The 22377-nt window shown below is 39.1% G+C and overlaps 1 protein-coding gene across 2 annotated transcripts in view; it reads right to left on the minus strand.

Annotated features, from left to right (window-relative positions):
• Positions 1-22377, minus strand: part of TUBGCP3 (tubulin gamma complex associated protein 3) — a 117642-nt gene that overhangs the window by 50265 nt on the left and 45000 nt on the right. The window lies entirely within an intron of this gene.

Below are 22377 nucleotides of genomic sequence, written 5' to 3' on the forward strand. Positions count from 1 at the left end.
AAGGTATTATGGGTAAAAATCTCTCTAAATTGAATTATATATTTCCCAGACTTTTAAAACCAAAGTATAATAAAAACAACTAAAGCTTCTTCTTGAAAACTTGTGATCCTCCTTATGAACACCAATTATAGGCCTCAGTATATAACATAAATAATCTAAGCATCGGTATCTAAGACCTTACTAATAAGTATGAAGTCCTTTTCTACCTTAGTAAATTCACTCAAACGGCAAGAACTTTCTGAGGTTCTTTTTGCTGTTCTCCCTTACACTCAGCTGTGTGTCTTTTTATCAGCGTGCCTACCCTTTGCAGTCTCACCTCTGCAGAGCCCTGACATCTGGAGCATAGCTGGGACCACAGGGGCTAATGTACTTACTCACATAAAAGCCCTCTGTACATAAGACTATCGTGCACGAGAAGACCTTGACTTAAAAACGATCCATACATGTGTGGCCAACGCCAGGAAGCCAAAAAGCGGCACCACAAGAAGGAAGCGCCCTTCTCCTCTTAGCTCTACCGAAGCACCATCAGCGCTGGAGAAGTTTCTTCCTTGTCCATCACATCCTCACCTTCCCCGACCCCAGCCTACTAGGCTGACCCTCTGACATCAAAAATGACGACAAGCGGCAAGGAGAAAATTAAATTGTTACTGTTTACAATGTATTTGCCACTGAAACAATGAGGCAATTCTTATTTTCGGTCATTTATCCTAAAAGGTTTTTGTTTTTATTTCTATAATTAGATTTCTAAAAGCAGAACTGCTAAGTCAAAGTAATTCCTATTATTTATATACATAATGCCAGTTTTCCTTTCCAAACAGCTGTGCCAAGAGGCATCGCCAAGAGGCCCTATATTCTGCACCCTTGCTCTTTTTAGTTTTCACCAATCTGCGACATGAAATCACAGTTATCTCGCTACTGCTACGTCACTGACTACAAATGAAGCCAAGCGTATTTTCCTAATTTTGATTGCCATTTACTTTTCTTCTCCTGTGAACTGTCTTTTCATATCCTTGACCCATCTTTCTACTGATTTTGTCCTTTTCTTATCAATATACAGATTCTCTGTATATTAGGGTATTGACCACCTGTCAATTACTAAGCATTACAATTTTATTTTTTCTATTTTAACCATTTGCTATTGTTTCTAGTATGTTGCCTTGTTTGTGTTTTGTTTTGTCCTATTTCTTTGTAACATAGTAAATGTCTGTCTTCCTTTATGACTTCTAAGTTTCTTTTCCTCCTATGATCTTCCCATTCCTAGATTATAGAAATATTACATTATTTTTGTTTAGTATTTCTCTTGTGTTATTTTTAATATTTAGATCTTTAATCCCCCTGGAATTTATCTTCGCTTATAGTATAAGGTAGAAGGTCTATGCTCTCTTCTAGATGACACTTTCTTTTTATTGGCTCTGCCTGCTCCCTTTACTGAACCATCATTTTCTCTAAACTAAGGATGGTTTAAATTTAGAAACTATCATAATTAATTGTATCAAAAGAATAAAAGGAGGAAATCATTTGACTATATCAAGAGATGCTGAAAAGACATTTCCTAATGCCTTTATTAACATCCTCCAGGGGTGACCAGTTAGCTTTCTGTTTTATTATCATTATAAACATGGATTTATGTGTATCTGGTGTTTCAACCCATCCTTATTCATGTACTATTTTTCTCATTTTGGACTAACGGGAGACTCTTCAAGCTGACTCCTGAGTCCTTTAGACAGGACCATGGTAGTCTTCCTTGCTTTTTGGCATGGAAGGTGTCCCAGGCTCACTTTGTGTACTTCCTCCCCAGATCTAGAATCAGCTATTTCTCCAACAAGCTCTAGTTAGTTTGGGGGGGGGAAAGGTCATTTCAATACCACAACCTTAGCACATCAGCCTCATTTTAAGTTGGAAACGTGAGGTCATTTGAGACTTTTCACTAGCTATGTTATACATTAGTTTGGTTCCCCAATCAGACTGCAAAATCCATTTAAGTCATCATATAACTAAAGTGCCTTTCTTCCATAAACTCACCATCACCAATAAGTAAACTACACATGATCCTTATTAAGAACGGTATGTCCACAGTTACCGAATGAATTTAAAGATTTTTTAAAAAATAATAGTAGTAACTACATAGCGATAGAAAACTAATGATTTCCTAGAAAAAAGTAAATGACCAAAACTGACCCAAGAAGAGAGACAGAGGACCCTAAGAAGAGCAGTATCTTTAGAAGACATCGGAAATATAAAATGCTACCACTAAAGCACAGGGCCTACTCAACCTGAGGGAGAGAAAAGTCATTTTTATATAAACTATTATAGACCACAGAAAAACACACAGAGTTCTCCAGTGTACTTTATGGCTCTAGTATGACACTAGTAAAACCTGACAAAAACAGCTGTACAAATGAAAACTATAGGCCAGTTTCATTTCTGAATACAGATGAAGAAATTCTAAATAAAATATGACCCATGCACTGCTGGAATAAAATACTCTTGGGTCAGGGTATTACATTTTGAATACACTGCTAAATGTCCAAAAATAAGGAAATACATATATACATAAATACATTATCATGCAGTCATTAAAAATGATGTTGGGGAGGCGGAGCCAAGATGGCGGACTAGGCAAACGCTACCTCGGATCCCTCTTACAACAAAGACACGGAAAAACAAGTGAATCGATCACATACATAACAATCTATGAACCCTGAACAACAAACACAGATTTAGAGACGGAGAACGAACTAATACGGGGAAGCAGCGATTGTTTCCAGAGCCTGGAGCCAGCGTACCAGTCAGGTACGGCACAAGCACAGAGACCTGCTCCACCCCCCTGAACTAACCCCAGGAGGGGGACCAGCCGGTTCCACGGGTGGCGTGGGACGCAGCCGGTGGGAGAAGTCCCCGGGAGGCAGTGACTGATCTTGGAGCAGAAAGAGCAGCATCCGAGCCGGGGAATCGTCCCGCAGGGATTTGGACTGGACGCAGGTACGCCATAAACACGGAGACTTGCTCCACCCCCCTGAACTAACCCCGGGAAGGGGACCAGCCGGGTCACGCGGGCGGCGTGGGACGCAGCCGGTAGGAGAAGTCCCCGGGAGGCAGCGACTGGTATTGGAGCAGGGAGAACAGCGTCCCAGCCGGGACACTCGGTCACGGCACAAGCACGGGGAGCTACTCCACCCATCTCAACTAACCCCGGGAGCAGGCCCAACTGGTTCTCGGGGGCGGCACGGCCACGTGGCTGGAGGGAAGAGAAGTCCCCGGGAGGCAGCGACTGATTTTGGAGTCGAGAGCGCACCGTCCCAGTAGGGGAGCCTTAACGCTGGGCGTGGGGCTGGAAGCGGAGGATCTGACCGTGACTCCAGCAGGCCAGACCCCCCAGGGGCAATCTCCACACAGCCAGCACACATAGGCGAAGCGCCCGCGGGAATCTCAGATATAATAGTCATTCCAAGCAAGACAAGCAACTCTGGCTATATTCTGAGGTGCTACTCTCCTATCTCTCTGTTCCCTCCCCCACCCTCCCCAGGCGGCTTCATTAACATCTGAATAGCCTGAGCCAGAGGGAGAACTCTGATAGGGATCTGACTGCAGTTTTTTTTTTAGCGGATTTTCTGGAAAAACTAGTTTCCCAGTGATGGCTCGGAGACAACAATCCATATCAAACCACGTAAAGAAGCAGACCGTGACAGCTTCTCCAACCCCCCAAACAAAAGAATCAAAATCTTTCCCAAATGAAGATACAATCTTGGAATTATCAGATACAGAATATAAAAAACTAATTTACAGAATGCTTAATGATATCACAAATGAAATTAGGATAAATGCAGAAAAAGCCAAGGAACACACTGATAAAACTGTTGAAGAACTCAAAAAGATTATTCAAGAACATACTGGAAAAATTAATAAGTTGCAAGAATCCACACAGAGACAACATGTAGAAATCCAAAAGATTAACAATAAAATAACAGAATTAGACAACACACTAGGAAGTCAGAGGAGCAGACTCGAGCAATTAGAATGCAGACTGGGACATCTGGAGGACCAGGGAATCAACACCAACATAGCTGAAAAAAAATCAGATAAAAGAATTTAAAAAAATGAAGAAACCCTAAGAATTATGTGGGACTCTATCAAGAAGGATAACCTGCGGGTGATTGGAGTCCCAGAACAGGGAGGGGGGACAGAAAACACAGAGAAAATAGTTGAAGAACTTCTGACAGAAAACTTCCCTGACATCATGAAAGACGAAAGGATAGCTATCCAAGATGCTCATCGAACCCCATTTAAGATTGATCCAAAAAGAAAAACACCAAGACATATTATCATCAAACTCACCAAAACCAAAGATAAACAGAAAATTTTAAAAGCAGCCAGGGAGAAAAGAAAGGTTTCCTTCAAGGGAGAATCAGTAAGAATTATGTTCTGACTACTCAGCAGAAACCATGCAGGCAAGAATGGAATGGGACGACATATACACTGAAGGAGAAAAACTGCCAACCAAGGATCATATATCCAGCAAAACTCTCTCTGAAATATGAAGGTGAAATTAAGATATTTACAGACAAACACAAGGTTAGGGAATTTGCAAAAACCAAACCAAAGCTACAAGAAATACTAAAGGATATTGTTTGGTCAGAAAACCAATAATATCAGATATCAGCACAACACAAGGTAACAAAACAGATCATCCTGATATCAACTCAAATACGGAAATCACAAAAACAAACAAATTAAGATTAATTAAAAAATATATATATATATACATAACAGGGAATCATGGAAGTCAATAGGTAAAAGATCACAATAATCAAAAAGAGGGACTAAATACAGGAGGCATTGAACTGCCATATGGAGAGTGATACAAGGCGATATAGAACAATACAAGTTAGGTTTTTACTTAGAAAAATAGGGGTAAATAATAAGGTAACCACAAAAAGGTATAACAACTCCATAACTCAAGATAAAAACCAAGAAAAACGTAACGACTCAACTAACATAAAGTCAAGCACTATGAAAATGAGGATCTCACAATTTACTAAGAAAAACGCCTCAGCACAAAAAAGTATGTGGAAAAATGAAATTGTCAACAACACACATAAAAAGGCATCAAAATGACAGCACTAAAAACTTATTTATCTATAATTACCCTGAATGTAAATGGACTAAATGCACCAATAAAGAGACAGAGAGTCACAGACTGGATAAAGAAACACGATCCATCTATATGCTGCCTACAAGAGACACACCTTAGACTTAGAGACACAAACAAACTAAAACTCAAAGGATGGAAAAAAGTATATCAAGCAAACAATAAGCAAAAAAGAAGAGGAGTAGCAATATTAATTTCTGACAAAATAGACTTTAGACTTAAATCCACCACAAAGGATAAAGAAGGACACTATATAATGATAAAAGGGACAATTGATCAGGAAGACATAACCATATTAAATATTTACGCACCCAATGACAGGGCTGCAAGATACATAAATCAAATATTAACAGAATTGAAAAGCGAGATAGATACCTCCACAATTATAGTAGGAGACTTCAACACACCACTTTCGGAGAAGGACAGGACATCCAGTAAGAAGCTCAATAGAGACACAGAAGATCTAATTACAACAATCAACCAACTTGACCTCATTGACTTATACAGAACTCTCCACCCAACTGCTGCAAAATATACTTTTTTTTCTTGCGCACATGGAACATTCTCTAGAATAGACCACATATTAGGTCATAAAACAAACCTTTGCAGAGTTCAAAACATCGAAATATTACAAAGCATCTTCTCAGACCACAAGGCAGTAAAACTAGAGATCAATAACAGAAAAACGAGGGAAAAGAAATCAAATACTTGGAAAATGAACAATACCCTCCTGAAAAAAGACTGGGTTATAGAAGACATCAAGGAGGGAATAAGGAAATTCATAGAAAGCAACGAGAATGAAAATACTTCCTATCAAAACCTCTGGGACACAGCAAAAGCAGTGCTCAGAGGCCAATTTATATCAATAAATGCACACATACAAAAAGAAGAGCCAAAATTAGAGAACTGTCCCTACAACTTGAACAAATAGAAAGTGAGCAACAAAAGAATCCATCAGGCACCAGAAGAAAACAAATAATAAAAATTAGAGCTGAACTAAATGAATTAGAGAACAGAGAAACAATCAAAAGAATTAACAAAGCCAAAAGCTGGTTCTCTGAAAAAATTAACAACATTGATAAACCATTGGCTAGACTGACTAAAGAAATACAGGAAAGGAAACAAATAACCCGAATAAGAAATGAGAAGGACCACATCACAACAGAACCAAATGAAATTAAAAGAATCATTTCAGATTATTATGAAAAATTGTACTCTAATAAATTTGAAAACCTAGAAGAAATGGATGAATTCCTGGAAAAACACTACCTACCTAAACTAACACATTCAGAAGTAGAAGAACTAAATAGACCCATAACAAAAAAAGAGATTGAAACGGTAATCAAAAAACTTCCAACAAAAAAAAGCCCTGGCCCGGACGGCTTCACTGCAGAGTTCTACCAAACTTTCAGAGAAGAGTTAACACCACTACTACTAAAGGTATTCCAAAGCATAGAAAATGACGGAATACTACCCAACTCATTCTATGAAGCCACCATCTCCCTGATACCAAAACCAGGTAAAGACATTACAAAAAAAGAAAATTATAGACCTATATCCCTCATGAACATAGATGCAAAAATCCTCAACAAAATTCTAGCCAATAGAATCCAACAACACATCAAAAAAATAATTCACCCTGATCAAGTGGGATTTATACCAGGTATGCAAGGCTGGTTTAATATCAGAAAAACCATTAATGTAATCCATCACATAAATAAAACAAAAGACAAAAACCACATGATCTTATCAATTGATGCAGAAAAGGCATTTGACAAAGTCCAACACCCATTCATGATAAAAACTCTTACCAAAATAGGAATTGAAGGAAAATTCCTCAACATAATAAAGGGCATCTATGCAAAGCCAACAGCCAGTATCACTCTAAATGGAGAGAACCTGAAAGCATTTCCCTTGAGAACGGGAACCAGACAAGGATGCCCTTTATCACCGCTCTTATTCAACACCGTGTTGGAAGTCTTAGCCAGGGCAATTAGGCTAGACAAAGAAATAAAAGGTATCCGGATTGGCAAGGAAGAAGTAAAGTTATCACTATTTGCAGATGACATGATTATATACACAGAAAACCCTAAGGAATCCTCCAGAAAACTACTGAAACTAATAGAAGAGTTTGGCAGAGTCTCAGGTTATAAAATAAACATACAAAAATCACTTGGATTCCTCTACATCAACAAAAAGAACACCGAAGAGGAAATAACCAAATCAATACCATTCACAGTAGCCCCCAAGAAGATAAGATACTTAGGAATAAATCTTACCAAGGATGTAAAAGACCTATACAAAGAAAACTACAAAGCTCTACTACAAGAAATTCAAAAGGACATACTTAAGTGGAAAAACATACCTTGCTCATGGATAGGAAGACTTAACATAGTAAAAATGTCTATTCTACCAAAAGCCATCTATACATTTAACGCACTTCTGATCCAAATTCCAATGTCATATTTTAAGGGGATAGAGAAACAAATCACCAATTTCATATGGAAGGGAAAGAAGCCCCGGATAAGCAAAGCACTACTGAAAAAGAAGAAGAAAGTGGGAGGCCTCACCTTACCTGACTTCAGAACCTATTATACAGCCACAGTAGTCAAAACAGCCTGGTATTGGTACAACAACAGACACATAGACCAATGGAACAGAATTGAGAACCCAGACATAGATCCATCCACGTATGAGCAGCTGATATTTGACAAAGGACCAGTGTCAATTAACTGGGGAAAAGATAGCCTTTTTAACAAATGGTGCTGGCATAACTGGATATCCATTTGCAAAAAAATGAAACAGGACCCATACCTCACACCATGCACAAAAACTAACTCCAAGTGGATCAAAGACCTAAACAGAAAGACTAAAACGATAAAGATCATGGAAGAAAAAATTGGGACAACCCTAGGAGCCCTAATACAAGGTATAAACAGAATACAAAACATTACCAAAAATGATGAAGAGAAACCCGATAACTGGGAGCTCCTGAAAATCAAACACCTATGCTCATCTAAAGACTTCACCAAAAGAGTAAAAAGACCACCTACAGACTGGGAAAGAATTTTCAGCTATGACATCTCCGACCAGCGCCTGATCTCCAAAATCTACATGATTCTGTCAAAACTCAACCACAAAAAGACAAACAACCCAATCAAGAAGTGGGCAAAGGATATGAACACACATTTCTCTAAAGAAGATATTCAGGCAGCCAACAGATACATGAGAAAATGCTCTCGATCATTAGCCATTAGAGAAATGCAAATTAAAACTACGATGAGATTCCATCTCACTCCAGCAAGGCTGGCATTAATCCAAAAAACACAAAATAATAAATGTTGGAGAGGCTGCGGAGAGATTGGAACTCTCATACACTGCTGGTGGGAATGTAAAATGGTACAACCACTTTGGAAATCTATCTGGCGTTATCTTAAACACTTAGAAATAGAACTACCATACAACCCAGAAATCCCACTCCTAGGAATATACCCTAGAGATACAAGAGCCTTCATACAAACAGATATATGCACACCCATGTTTATTGCAGCTCTGTTTACAATAGCAAAAAGTTGGAAGCAACCAAGGTGTCCATCAACGGATGAATGGGTAAATAAATTGTGGTATATTCACACAATGGAATACTACGCATCGATAAAGAACAGTGACGAATCTCTGAAACATTTCATAACATGGAGGAACCTGGAAGGCATTATGCTGAGCGAAATTAGTCAGAGGCAAAAGGACAAATATTGTATAAGACCACTATTATAAGATCTTGAGAAATAGTAAACCTGAGAAGAACACATACTTTTGTGGTTACGAGGGGGGGAAGGAGGGGGGGGAGAGGGTTTTTTATTGGTTAATCAGTAGATAAGAACTGCTTTAGGTGAAGGGAAAGACAACACTCAATACATGGAAGGTCAGCTCAATTGGACTGGACCAAAAGCAAAGAAGTTTCCAGGATAAAATGAATGCTTCAAAGCTCAGCGGAGCAAGCGCGGGGGTCTGGGGAACATGGTTTGCGGGGACTTCTACGTCAATTGGCAAAATAATTCTATTATGAAATCATTCTGCATCCCACTTTGAAATGTGGCATCTGGGGTCTTAAATGCTAACAAGCGGCCATCTAAGATGCAGCAATTGGTCTCAACCCACCTGGAGCAAAGGAAAATGAAGAACACCAAGCCCACACGGCAACTAAGAGCCCAAGAGACAGAAAGGGCCACATGAACCAGAGACCTACATCATCCTGAGACCAGAAGAACTAGTTGGTGCCCGGCCACAATCGATGACTGCCCTGACAGGGAGCACAGCAGAGGACCCCTGAGGGAGCAGGAGATCAGTGGGATGCAGACCCCAAATTCTCATAAAAAGACCAAACTTAATGGTCTGACTGAGACTGGAGGAATCCCGGCGGCCATGCTCTCCAGACCTTCTGTTGACACAGGACAGGAACCATCCCCGAAGACAACTCATCAGAAATGAAAGGGACTGGTCAGCAGGTGGGAGAGAGACGCTGATGAAGAGTGAGCTAATTATATCAGGTGGACACTTGAGATTGTGTTGGCAACTCTTGTCTGGAGGGAGGATGGGAGGACAGAGAGAGAGGGAAGCCGGCAAAATTGTCAAGAAAGGAGGGACTGAAAGGGCTGACTCAAGACGGGGAGAGTAAGTGGGAGTAGGGAGTGAGATATATGTAAACTTATATGTGACAGACTGATTGGATTTGTAAACGTTCACTTGAAGCTTAATAAAAGTTATTAAAAAAAAAAAAAATGATGTTGGTTCTTAACTATCACAGACCTTTCAGAAAATCTGATGACAAGGATAGATCTTCTTCCCAGAAAAAAAAAGCATCTACCCAGAAAATACAAATTTTTCCACACTATTTCAGGGGTTTCACAGATTCCATGTCAAGAACTCTTAAGGCAGAAGACCAATGTTTAATGACATAAAATATTGATTATTCATTTCAAGTAAAAAGGGAACAGGTTATAAAACACTACACATGATGAGACCAGAAGAACCAGATGGTGCCCAGCTATCACTACAGACCATTTTGGCCAGGGAAACAACAGATGGACCTGGATTGGCGGTGGTGGTGTTCGGTGCTGTCAAGTCAGTTCTGACTTACAGCAACCCTACGTACAAGAGAACAAAATACTGCCCAGTTCTGCACCATCCTCACAACTGCTGACATGTGTGAGCCTACTGCTGCAGCCACTGCGTCAATTCATCTCCTTGAGGGTCTTCCTCTTTTTTGCTGACCCTCCACTTTACCAAGCATGACGTAATTTAAGTGGTTTAAGTGTCAGGGACACAGAGAATCTGGTGCTGATAAGGTGAGGTGAAGACAGAGGCAAAAGAAATCTGGCAGTGCCAAGTCCTTAGTGCCTGTAGCAATGGGACAGGCATTTAAGGCAATGTGGCAATAAACCTGATCACAGTTATACCTAGGAATGACACTAATAGTTGTTTTACCAAAACATATGACATGGGAACAAATCTTCAGATGAGAACGCTGAGTCCTGTACACAATCAAGCAAATACCTATATAAATCTACACATACGTACATTTTTACATATTAGCCATTACTGATATATTCTGTAGGAAACGAGACTTGAGTAGACTAATTCATCCATTCAACAATACATATCACTTACCTTCCAAGTTGAAGGCACTGAGCGGGGTACCAGAGGGGTAACAAAAATTATCTAACATGGAACCTACTCTCAAGGACCTCACAAGAAAAATGAGGTAAATGCATGAATAACTGCAATAAGATGAGACATAAAAAACTAAGTAAGGGAAACTTAATTCCACTTATTCATTCATTCAACGTGCCTATAACGTGCCCGGTATTATTCTAGGTACTGGGATACAGCAGTGAACAATTCAGAAACAGTCCCTATCCCTGTAAAAGTCCTATTTGAGTGCAGACAACAACCATACATTTATGGTCAAGGTATTTTCGACAAGAGTGCTAAGTGCATTTAATGGGAAAGGAAGAGTTTAATAAACGGCGCCGGGAAAACTGAATTTCTACATCCCAAAGAATGAATCAGGATCCGTGCCTCACATCATGCACAAAACCCAATTTAAAGTGGATCAAGGATCTAAATGTGAAAACTAAAAGTATAAAATTCTTAGAAGAAAACTGTAAGATCTAGTTTTTAATGTTGTATTATCAGATAGGATAACAAAAAGAAAAAACAGACTAACTGGGAGCTCATATTAAAATGAAATATTTTGGTTCATCAAAGGACTTTACCAACAAAGTAAAGAGAAAATCCACAGATTGGGAGATAATTTTTTTGGAACGATGTATCTGATAAGGCTCTAATACACAAAATGTATTAAAAAAAAAAAAAAAGAAAAACCTTCTACAATTTAACAAGAAAAAGACAAACAACCCCAATCAAAAAATTGCAAAAGACTGAATAGACATTTCACTAAAGAGGATATCCAAACGGCCAACAAACACAGGAGATGTTTAATGTCATCAGCCATTAGGGAGATGCAAATCAAAATCACAATGAGGTACCACCTCACCCCGATCAGAACGGCAATGATCAAACAAATGGAAAACAACAAGTGTTGCTGAGGCTGTACAGAAACCGGAACCCTCACCCATTGCTGCCGCGAGTATAAAATGGTGGAATGCGGAAAAGAATCTGGAGGTTCCTCAAAAAGTTAACACAGAACTACAACTCAGCAATCCCAACCCTAGGTGTACGCCCAGAAAAGTTAACACAGAACTACCATACAACTCAGCAATGCCAGCCCTAGGTGTACACACAGAAGTGAAGGCAGGAACGAAAACAAATCTGTAAACCAATGTTCACTGCATCACTTGCCACCACAGTCAAAAGGTGGGAACAAGTGAAATGTTCAACAGAAGAAGGGATAAAGAAAACGTGGTACATACACACATACACACGAGGCAAAGTTCTGAGGGATGCCACAAGGATACACCCTGAACGTCCACCCAAGGCAATGTCAGTCAGGAAAGGACAAATAACATATGATCTCACTTACGTGAAATAAACAAACACACAGAAAGCGAAGACTGTTAGTGGTCACCAGGGGGGAGATGGGAGTAAAGGGCAGAGTTCGCTGAGGACAGACCGAGTTTACGTTAACGGTGGTGGATGACTTGGAAAAGGACAGTGAGGACGGTCGCACAACTCGAACAGCGTAATCAATGTCACTGAATCTTACGTGTAGAAACTGATGACATGGCATATGTTTTCACCACAATTAAAAACAAGTAGAGAGACAGAGAAGCATATAAAGAAATAAAGATATAATGCACTTAGCACTACCTGGTAATAAAGTTAAGTAAAGCAGGGTGGAGATAATAAAGGGAGGGTGGAGAGAAACCATTTGAGCTTGAGGGTATTCAGCTCGAAAGGTTCTGGAAGTGTTTGTACGAGTGTGTGCGGGTGTCAGGTACACACAGCCTAATGTCAATGATGTCAGGGTCTTATATTTAACCCTAATGAGCAATGGCTAGAAGCTGTCAATTATGTAGAGCCAATCTCCTTTATAACAGACATATGAATAAATGCCAAAAATTTTATGACCACAGGGAAGAGGCTGCTACATTTGTTTTCAATACTTCTTACCTTTAGGTTTCAATTTAAATTATTAAAGCATTAATTGATCTTTGCATTTTAGACTTTTTGATTTATATTTCCTAATTGTAAACATATAACTAATAACTGTGTTGAAGGATAAACAGAACTACTATAATGAGGCTATCATTGTTTTAACACATAATTATATTATCCATGATTGAAATTTAAAAAACTCATTAAGCCTACCATGAATAATCTAAATCTAACTACGCTATGGTTGTTCTATAGCTTGCCATTCAATATGTCAGATGAACTGCATATAAATTATATTTATCTGCTATTCACTTAAACAGAAGAGCTAGTTTTTACAGACAACACACTAATTTATCCTGATATGTGGAGTACAGCCGGATTTTTATCAGTATGAACAATAAGAAAATTTAATTTAAAAAAGAAAAAAATCTCAGACAATTCAGTCATCTTTGTAAGTTATGAAAGCATTACTTCATCTAAGGACAAAGTAGCATGTTATTACTCTACTAGCAAACATTAGCAGCAAACACAAAGAGGTACAGATATATTTTAGACTACAATTAATCCTGTGAAAAATATATAGTTACAGAGGGGGGAAAAAAAAATCAAGGTCAGAATATAATTGTAATATGCTTTTATTTTATTGGTGCATCTTTCCACTCAAGGTTCTCTAATTTTCACCATTATGGCAAACACATAAAGAACTGAAGAAAAAAAAAAAAAACATAATTGTACTATGATTTCTCAGTAACTGCTGGACAAATGCCAAGGCCTCCCTACTAAAAACAGAAATAAAGAGGGTAATTTTCTCACCAAGCAACTTAGTTTCTAAGAATCAGATCCATTAACACAGACCATAAAAGATCCCAACTTCAACTTGTCAATCATACAGGCAACTACTAAGGAAAGGTTTCTCCTAAGCCACACCCTGAGACAAAAAAAGGACATGTGGACAAGGAGAATGGGTGAACTGGTCAGCTTATTTGTATGATAAAAGATAACTTACAAGGTAAACACGTAAGTTACAATGTATGGGGGGTAGGTATAAAATGCCAAAAGGGTAAGATGTAAGTGGTAACCTTTTGAATTTAAATAATTCTTAGCAAGTAAGAGAACAAAATAACAAGAGTGCTGAAAAGATTCACAGAGATATTCCAAAAAGAGGGCACAGCTTACGTATAGTTCATTGACTTTCAAATTAAAGAAGTAAATTTTTAGGGGATAATTAAAGTATTTAAGTAAACATTTAAAGCAAGACTAAAACTTTTCTAATTTTGAAAGCAAGAGAGTTTTAAATTTTCCTTTTTCCCCCATCCTTTATAACTCTGCCACGTTTATACTACAGAAAAACAAAAAATTCCAACTCATGGCAACCCCATGTGTTACAAAGTAGAACTGCTTCACAGGCTTTTCTTAGTTGTATTTTTTTTTTTTTTTAATTAAGATTTACTGGAGTTTTTTGAGAGATAATATATTGCAAGTTGCCAAAGTATTTACCCTGACTTAAATGGGCAAATGAGAAAAATTAGTTTGCATTATTGATGACTTCAAGCGGGTCTAAGACTGTGTTGTTTCTGCACGTTATATGTCACTGAACCAGCACTGTTATTTCAATTATTAAGTGAGGAACTGGCCCACAGAGAGATCAGGTCTGTATGTCTCCACTTGAGTGATCTTCCCACCGCTTCACCTTGCCCTCAACAGCGCGCAGGAAAACGCTCTACCAGCGAAGCCTCTAACAACGGTCTTATTTGATGTTACATTTTTGGATGCCAGTTCTGCCTACAAACTTTTTAAAGAATTCTCTCTGACCCTGCTGAGATGCTACCAGGTCACATGTCGCCTTAGCCCCTTCCTTAAATGATTCGGCCAGGTGTGCACATCTGCCCTGAGAGGAACTGCCTATGACCCAGCTTCAGAAAAATCATCTGAGCCAGCCAGACTGCTTCCTTGGACCTTAGCTGCAATCTTAACAGACGCAGAGCAGCGCCAGGCCATCTTCAGTGCAGCCGCTGGGTGGGCTTTTGGTAGCCGAGCGTTATTAATACTAACAAATGAGAAAAACTTAGTTTTATAATAGTTCTTATAGGGTCGCTATGAGTCGGAATCAACTCGATGGCACTGGGTTTGGTTTTGTTTAGCTTTTTTAAGAACCAAAAAATATTTAGAAACTTATCCCAAAATTTAAAAGTACTTTCTACACTACCAACAAACCAACCAACCCGTTGCTGTGGAGTCGATTCTGACTTGTGGCGACCCCCTGTGTCAGAGTAGAGCTGTGCTCCACAGGGTTTTCAACGGCTGGCCTTTCGGAAGCAAATCACCAGGCTTTTCTTCCGAGGCGCTTCTAGGTAGACGCGAACCTCCAACCTCCGGGTTAGCTGCTGAGTGTGCTGACCACGTGCACTACTTGCCTTCCGGTGAGCTGCTGAGTGTGCTGACCAGGTGCACTACTTGCCTTCCGGTGAGCTGCTGAGTGTGCTGACCAGGTGCACTACTTGCTGTCTCCCTGCTTAGCTGCCTTTGGGTTTGGCTGATTTGTAAGGATGAGTGTTTGCCCTATTCATATACAGCCCCTTATTTTTGCCTGTCTTTGCATTTCATCACTGAATACAAGATAAAGCAAAGCTGGACACCACTCCTTGGGATAAGTCTCCTTGAGTAGGGAACAAATCTTTTTTTTACAGTTACACAGTAAAATATCAGCTGCTGGGCCCAGCAGCGCTGTGTGACGATGCTGCACCACAAACAGTAAAGCCCAGAAACCGCCACCTCAAAGTTCTAAAACGCACGGGGTGAACACCCATCTCACTGGCTGCCCTTGTTGGTCTCGTTAGCTGCATTTCTGGCTCGTGGCAACCCCATGTGTGCAAAGCAGGATTGCTCCCTAGGGTTTTCAAAACTGTGGCCTTCAAGAAGCAGACTGCCTGGTCTATCTTTGAGGCACCTCTGGGTGAGTTCAACCACCAACCTTTCACCTAATGGTCCAGTACTTTGCCGTCTGCGTGACCCAGGGACTCCAGCTGTTGCCCTAGGGATTACAATTAACATCTTACTCCAACACTCTAGTTGAGGTTATCACCAATTTACTTTCAATAGTGCACAAAAACTTTGCTCCTGTATAGCTCCATGTCTCTTACTTTGTTGTTAAAAATTGCGAAAAATGGGCACATTGTATACCCATCAACACAGATTTATAATTACTGTTTTATGCAATTGTCTTTTAAATCAGATAGGAAAAAAGAGGAGTAACAAGCAAAAAATACATTAATACATCTTTAAAGGCTGGAGTCTTGGTGGCACAGTGGTTAAGGGTCTGGCTGCTAACCAAAAGGTCGGCAGTTCAAATCCACCAGCAGCAACTTGGAAACCCTATAGGACAGTTCTACCCCGTCCTAAAGGGTCGCTATGAGTTGGAATGGACTCAACAGCAATGAGTTCTGGGTCTTCTTTAAAGGTTAAGTAGGCTAAGTTATACTTGCCAGGATACAGAGTCATTAGAAACTAAAGCCAAGTTCAAAGCCAAGCCATTTAACTTCAGAACCGAAACTCATAAACTCTACACTAAGGAAATAAAGCGGTAAGAGGAACTGTAACAAGATACAAAGTCAAATGGTATAAACATATTGATACAACAACAATAAATATGGGCGACAAATGGCAAAAGACATAGTACATTTTATGTCAAGAAGAATTAATTTTAACTCTATCAAGCAATGGATTTTTGAGAAATCCCACTAACAAAATTGGTGAAGAAAACAAGACTATCTGAGGTAAAATGGCTAACTGAGCAAAATAACTAGCAAATAAAAAATTACAGGCCTTGACCTTCCTTAAATTCTATCTAGACTCATTCTCTTAAGTGTGAAAACCAGTAAATATAGAAATTAAAAAAAAAAAGATGGGAAAGGATAAAAAGTCAATGTGCTAAAATGCTGGCCTTCAGGTAATCTTAGTGAAGGACATATGGGAATGTTTTGCACTTTTTGCAACGTTTCCAGAAGTCTGGCGTTATATTAAAAGAACTGAAAATAATTCTAATAATGAGGCAAAATGTGAAGTAAATTCTTTAAGAGATAATATGAGCTAATAACACTAACACTGCATTCAAAAGTCATGGGTTATGTATTTTCTTTCTAAAAACTTAAAAAAAAAAAAGTTGGCCTTCCACTTTTATATATTTTAAGTAAAAAAAAGTTCATTAAAAAAAATCCCAAATTTAACTGCACTAGTTTTAAGTACGCAAAGGTCGGCAGTTCAGCCTCACCAGGTGCTCCTTGGAAGCTCCATGGGGCAGTTCTACTCTGTCCTATTGGGTCGCTATGAGTCGGAATCGACTCGATGGCAGTGGGTTTGTTTTGTTTAGTTTTAAGTGGTATCCTTTTGTCTCACCTCAGAGTGCATCACTGGTAAGAATAAATAATGAATAAACAAACTAGAAAAAAGATTAGAGGAAAATAAATGTTGATGTTTTTGACCAATTCTCTCTATTCCCTATCAAATCTCTAGTCCCATATTACTACAAAAAAAAAAAAAAAAGCCTTAAAAAACATGAATAACACATAAAGCAGAGGGTCAATAAAGAATTGGTAGTACAACTAAAAATGACTTTAAAAACATGCTTGTTAGAAAATACACACTAAATTATTTCCGAGAAAAAAGAAAAAAATTTTAAAAATTAGGTACTAGACTTAGAAATTAGATATCAAATCCAAGAAAGATTTAGCTTTGGTTTTGTTTTAATTAGTAAAAAAAATATATATATATACCCCCGAAATAAAAAGGCCACCCAATGCCTCTGGTCGCTTGTCATACTGTGGAGGCGTCCATGTTGCTGTGATGCTGGAAGCTATGCCACTGGTATTTCAAACAGCAACAGGATCATCTACGGCGAACAGGTTTCAGCTGAGCTTCCTTCCAGACTAAGACAGACTAGGAAGAAGGACCAGGCAGCCTACCTCTGAAAAACACTGGCCAGTGAAAACCTTATGAATAACAGCAGAACACTGTCTATCACAGTGCTGGAAGGTGAACCCCTCAGGTCAGAAAAAAAGGTACTCAAAATGTGACTGAGGAAGAGCTGCCTCTTCAAAGTAGAGATGACTTTAATGGCATGAATGAAGTCAAGCATTCGGGACGTCCATGTGCTGATGTCGCACAACTCAAAATCAGAAGAAACAGTTGCCAACATTCATTATCAATCGGAACATGAAATGTACGAAGTATGAATCTAGGAAAATTGGAAGTCCTCAAAAATTAAACGGAATGCATGAAGATTGATGTCCTGGGCATTAGTGAGCTGAAACAGACTGGCGCTGGCCATTTTGAATCAGACAGTCATATGGTCTACTACACCAGGAATGACAAATTGAAGAGGAATGGCATCGCATCCATCCTCAAAAAGAATATTTCAAGATCCACCCTGAAGCACAATGCTGTCAGTGACAGGATGATATCCATACACCTACAAGGAAGACCAGTTAATTTAACTATTACTCAAATTTACAAACCAACTACTAAGGCCAAAGATGAAGAAATTGAAGACTTTTACCAACTTCTGCAGTCTCAAATTGATCAAACATGCCATCAAGATGCTTTGATAATTACTGATCATTGGAATGGAAAAGTTGGAAACAAAGAAAAAGAACAGGAAATTGAAAAATATGGCCTTAATGACAGAAATGACACCAGAGATCACACGACAGAATTTTAAAAGACCAATGACTTCTTCATTACAAATACCTTTTCTAAATAACGTAAATGGTGACTATACACGCGGACCTCGCCAGATGGAATACACAGGAATCAAATTGACTGTATCTGTGGAAAGAGGTGATGGAAAAGCTCAACATCATCAGTCAGAACAAGGCCAGGGGCCAACTGTGGAACAGACCACGAATTACTCACACACAAATTTAAGTTGAATCTGAAGAAAATTCCTTCAGACCCCCAAATATGCAGGTGCCTGCTCCCGCTGGCTTCTCATTATCCCTGTGGGTTCATTATAACTACTCACAGAATTCATGGAGAATATACTCTACTTACAGTTACACATTTATTACAACAAAAAGGACACAAATGAAGAGAAGCATAGGGTCAGTTCTAGGAGGGGTCCCAGCACAGAGCTTCCATGGTACAAAAGGGGGTGCAATACCTCTGCAGTGAATGGTCTCAAACCAGGAAGCTCCTCTGAGCCTCAGGGTTTAAGCCTCTTACTGGCCTCACCACATGGCCATGATTAATTACATCACGCCTCTTGAGGCTTAGTCAGCATCGGGCCCCCAGGTGGTCCCTCTTGGTCTGATCAGTCCCTACTCTTTACCTTCAGGTATTGGTCTGGTTTGAAATAACTGAGAACAAAGGCCAAACTGCTTTCTGTATGGAGACTCCACACCTCACACAAGGTCAAGCTGTTTCTCATAAATCTACCTAGCCAACCATAGCTGACTGAACAGAAATTAAAGCGCTATAAAAAGAACATACCCACATCCAGAAGAGAAACAATTATTTTTCATTTTCTTAACCGCAAGATCACTTAAGACTCTTTTAAGCTATAAATGATAAATTTTTAAAACTGGGATAATTTAGCTTATTGTGGTTAAGAGTCAGGAGATTTAATAAGCATCCTAAATAATCAATTGCACAGCTTTTTAAACAACTTCCAAAATGCACCCCATCCTGTAATTAGAGAATAATAAACCTAAATGCATTAAAAATGACAAATTTAACTCTATCAAAAGAAAAATGTTATCTGTAAGTTTCCTTATCACGAAAGTAATAATATATAAAAACAATAATACAAGCATTTAATTCTCTATTTAATCTTGAAAATTTAAGTATGACAAAGTTCTAATTAAAAAACTTTTTATGGCACTTTCCAGAAACTGCTCATAAAAATATAAATTCGAACTTAATTATGATGAATACTAAGCATCCTTCCCCATAAATGACATGTAAATATGTTTTAACATATACAAACTCTACCATTTCATTATGTAAAATTTAAAAACAGACGCAACTATGGTATTAGAAGTGAGGACAGTGTCTACCCTGGGGAGAAGGAATAGAGCAACGCCTGGGAGAAGGCACGATTGGTGCACCGATAACGCCATTTCCTGACCTGGGTGTCAGCTCATTTTGTAATAATTCATCAAGTGATACATATATAACTTTCGCACTTTTCCATACGGATAGCTCAGTAAGAAGTGTTATTAATGAGCTTGGTGGTAAGCAATAATGCCAGTTAAACACAGAGATAAAAGGCAAAGTAAACAAGCAATTTTTTAAAAGTTGTATATAAAAATTTTAAATGATAAACTAATACGCATCTAAACAAAAAACAGACCAAGTATACGGCAGGGCAGCACCTGGAGGAGGTGCAGGGTTCCTCCTCTCAACTGGGGAGGGGCTGTTTAAACACAGAACCAGTTTACTCTTGACTTTGACATTTGGAGGAAAAAAAAGTTTTAAGAAAGCTTTAAAAACTTAAAGAAAAATGGAAACATATTACCTTTCAAAGCTTTCAATTAATATGTTTAAGATAAAAAGAGACAGTAATTTAGTAAAATGAACATCCCTGGAAGCTCTGGTGGCGCAGTGGTTAAAAGTTCGGTTGCTAACCAAAAGGTCAGCAACTCAAATCTACCAGCCACTCCTTGGAAACCCTATGGGGCAGCTCTACTCTGTCGTATAGGGTCACTGTGAGAGACCCAAAAGGACAAAGAAGTATAAAAATACTTGTTCTTAATCTACAAATTCAATATGCAATTCTATAAAAATCCCAAAAGAACTTTTAGCAGAACTGACAACTGATTCTAAATTTATAAATAAGAATATGAAAACTCAGCAAGGAAAACTGAATGAAGGGTAAAGACTCATTCTACCAGACATCAACCCGTAAAGCTATAGTAATTTAAATATTGACAAATGAGTAGCAAAAATTAAACAGGAAAAAAAAAAAGACTCAAGTATGCACGGGATATTATTACTATACTTAGTAAATAATAAAATGTGGTAAAACTGTAACATTTGGGGAATCTCAGGGAATGCAGTAATTCTTTGTACTATTCTTATTGCTTTTCAAGTCTAAAATTATGTCAAAATAAACTATTAAGAGAATAATTAAAAAACTGAAAACACAAGCACACAACACAGGGGAGGTCAACACAACTGGACTAAACCAAAAGCAAAGAAGTTTCCTGAATAAACTGAATGCTTCGAGGGCCAACGTAGCAGGGGCAGGGGTCTGGGGACCATGGTTTCAGGGGACATCTAAGTCAATTGGCATAATAAAATCTAGTAACAAAACATTCTATATCCCACTTTGAAGAGTGGCGTCTGGGGTCTTAAACGCTAGCAAGCAGCCATCTAAGATGCATCAATTGGTCTCAACCCACCTGGAGCAAAGGAGAATGAAGAACACCAAGGACACAAGGCAATTACGAGCCCAAGAGACAGAAAGGGCCACATGAACCAGAGACCACATCATCCTGAGACCAGAAGAGCTAGATTGTGCCCGGCTACAACCGATGACTGCCCTGACAGGGAACACAACAGAGAACCCCTGAGGGAGCAGGAGAGCAGTGGGATGCAGACCCCAAATTCTCGTAAGACCACGCTTAATGGTCTGACTGAGACTGGAAGGACCCCGGTGGTCATGGCCCCCAGGCCTTCTGTTGCCCCAGGACAGGAACCATTCCCAAAGCCAACTCTTCAGACGTGGATTGGACTGGACAATGGGTCGGAGAGGGATGCTGGTGAAGAGTGAGCTTCTTGGATCAGGTGGACACTTGAGACTATGTTGGCATCTCCTGCCTGGAGGGTAGATGAGAGGGTGGAGGGGGTTAGAAACTGATGAAAAGGACACGAAAAGAGAGAGTGGAGGGAGAAAGCAGGCTGTCTCATTAGGGGGAGAGTAACTGGGAGTGCGTAGCAAGGTGTAATATAGGTTTTTGCGTGAGAGACTGACTTGATTTCTAAACTTTCACTTAGAGCACAATAAAAATTATTTTAAAAAAAAGGATAAATGATTTTGGGGAAAAAAAAAACTGAAAACACAGACACAAGGTACCCAAATATTTAAAGCCATCCCATGGTCCAACTTCAAAGAGACATACAAATACACACACACACACACAAACACACAGAGACACACACACAGAGACACACACTCACACAGAGAACAAAGGATATGATCAGGAAATTAACAGAAGAAATGAAAATAACCAATGAACATGAAAAGCTGTTCAATCTCACTAGCAATTAGGGAAAAGCAAATAAATACCATCGTGAGCTGCTATATTTCATACATTAAAAGATTTTTTTTTTAAAGGTAGGTGGCATGAAGAGCTGCCAAAGGTGGAAGATAAACTGGGATAGCCACTGCAGCGTTCAAAGTGGCAGTATCAAAATTTACAGTATGCATCCCCCTTTCCCACCAATTACATCTCCCAGTATCTACCTTCCTTGGCAACTCTACGGGGCAGCTCTACCCTGTCCTATAGGGTCGCTATGAGTCGGAATCGACTTGACAGCACAGGGTTTTTTTGGGGGGGACCTTAGAGAAACTCATCAGTAAATACAGGGATATATACAAGGAAGCACATAAAATG

Source organism: Elephas maximus, chromosome 23, assembly GCF_024166365.1.
Source record: "Elephas maximus indicus isolate mEleMax1 chromosome 23, mEleMax1 primary haplotype, whole genome shotgun sequence".
Taxonomy (NCBI): Eukaryota; Metazoa; Chordata; class Mammalia; order Proboscidea; family Elephantidae; genus Elephas; species Elephas maximus.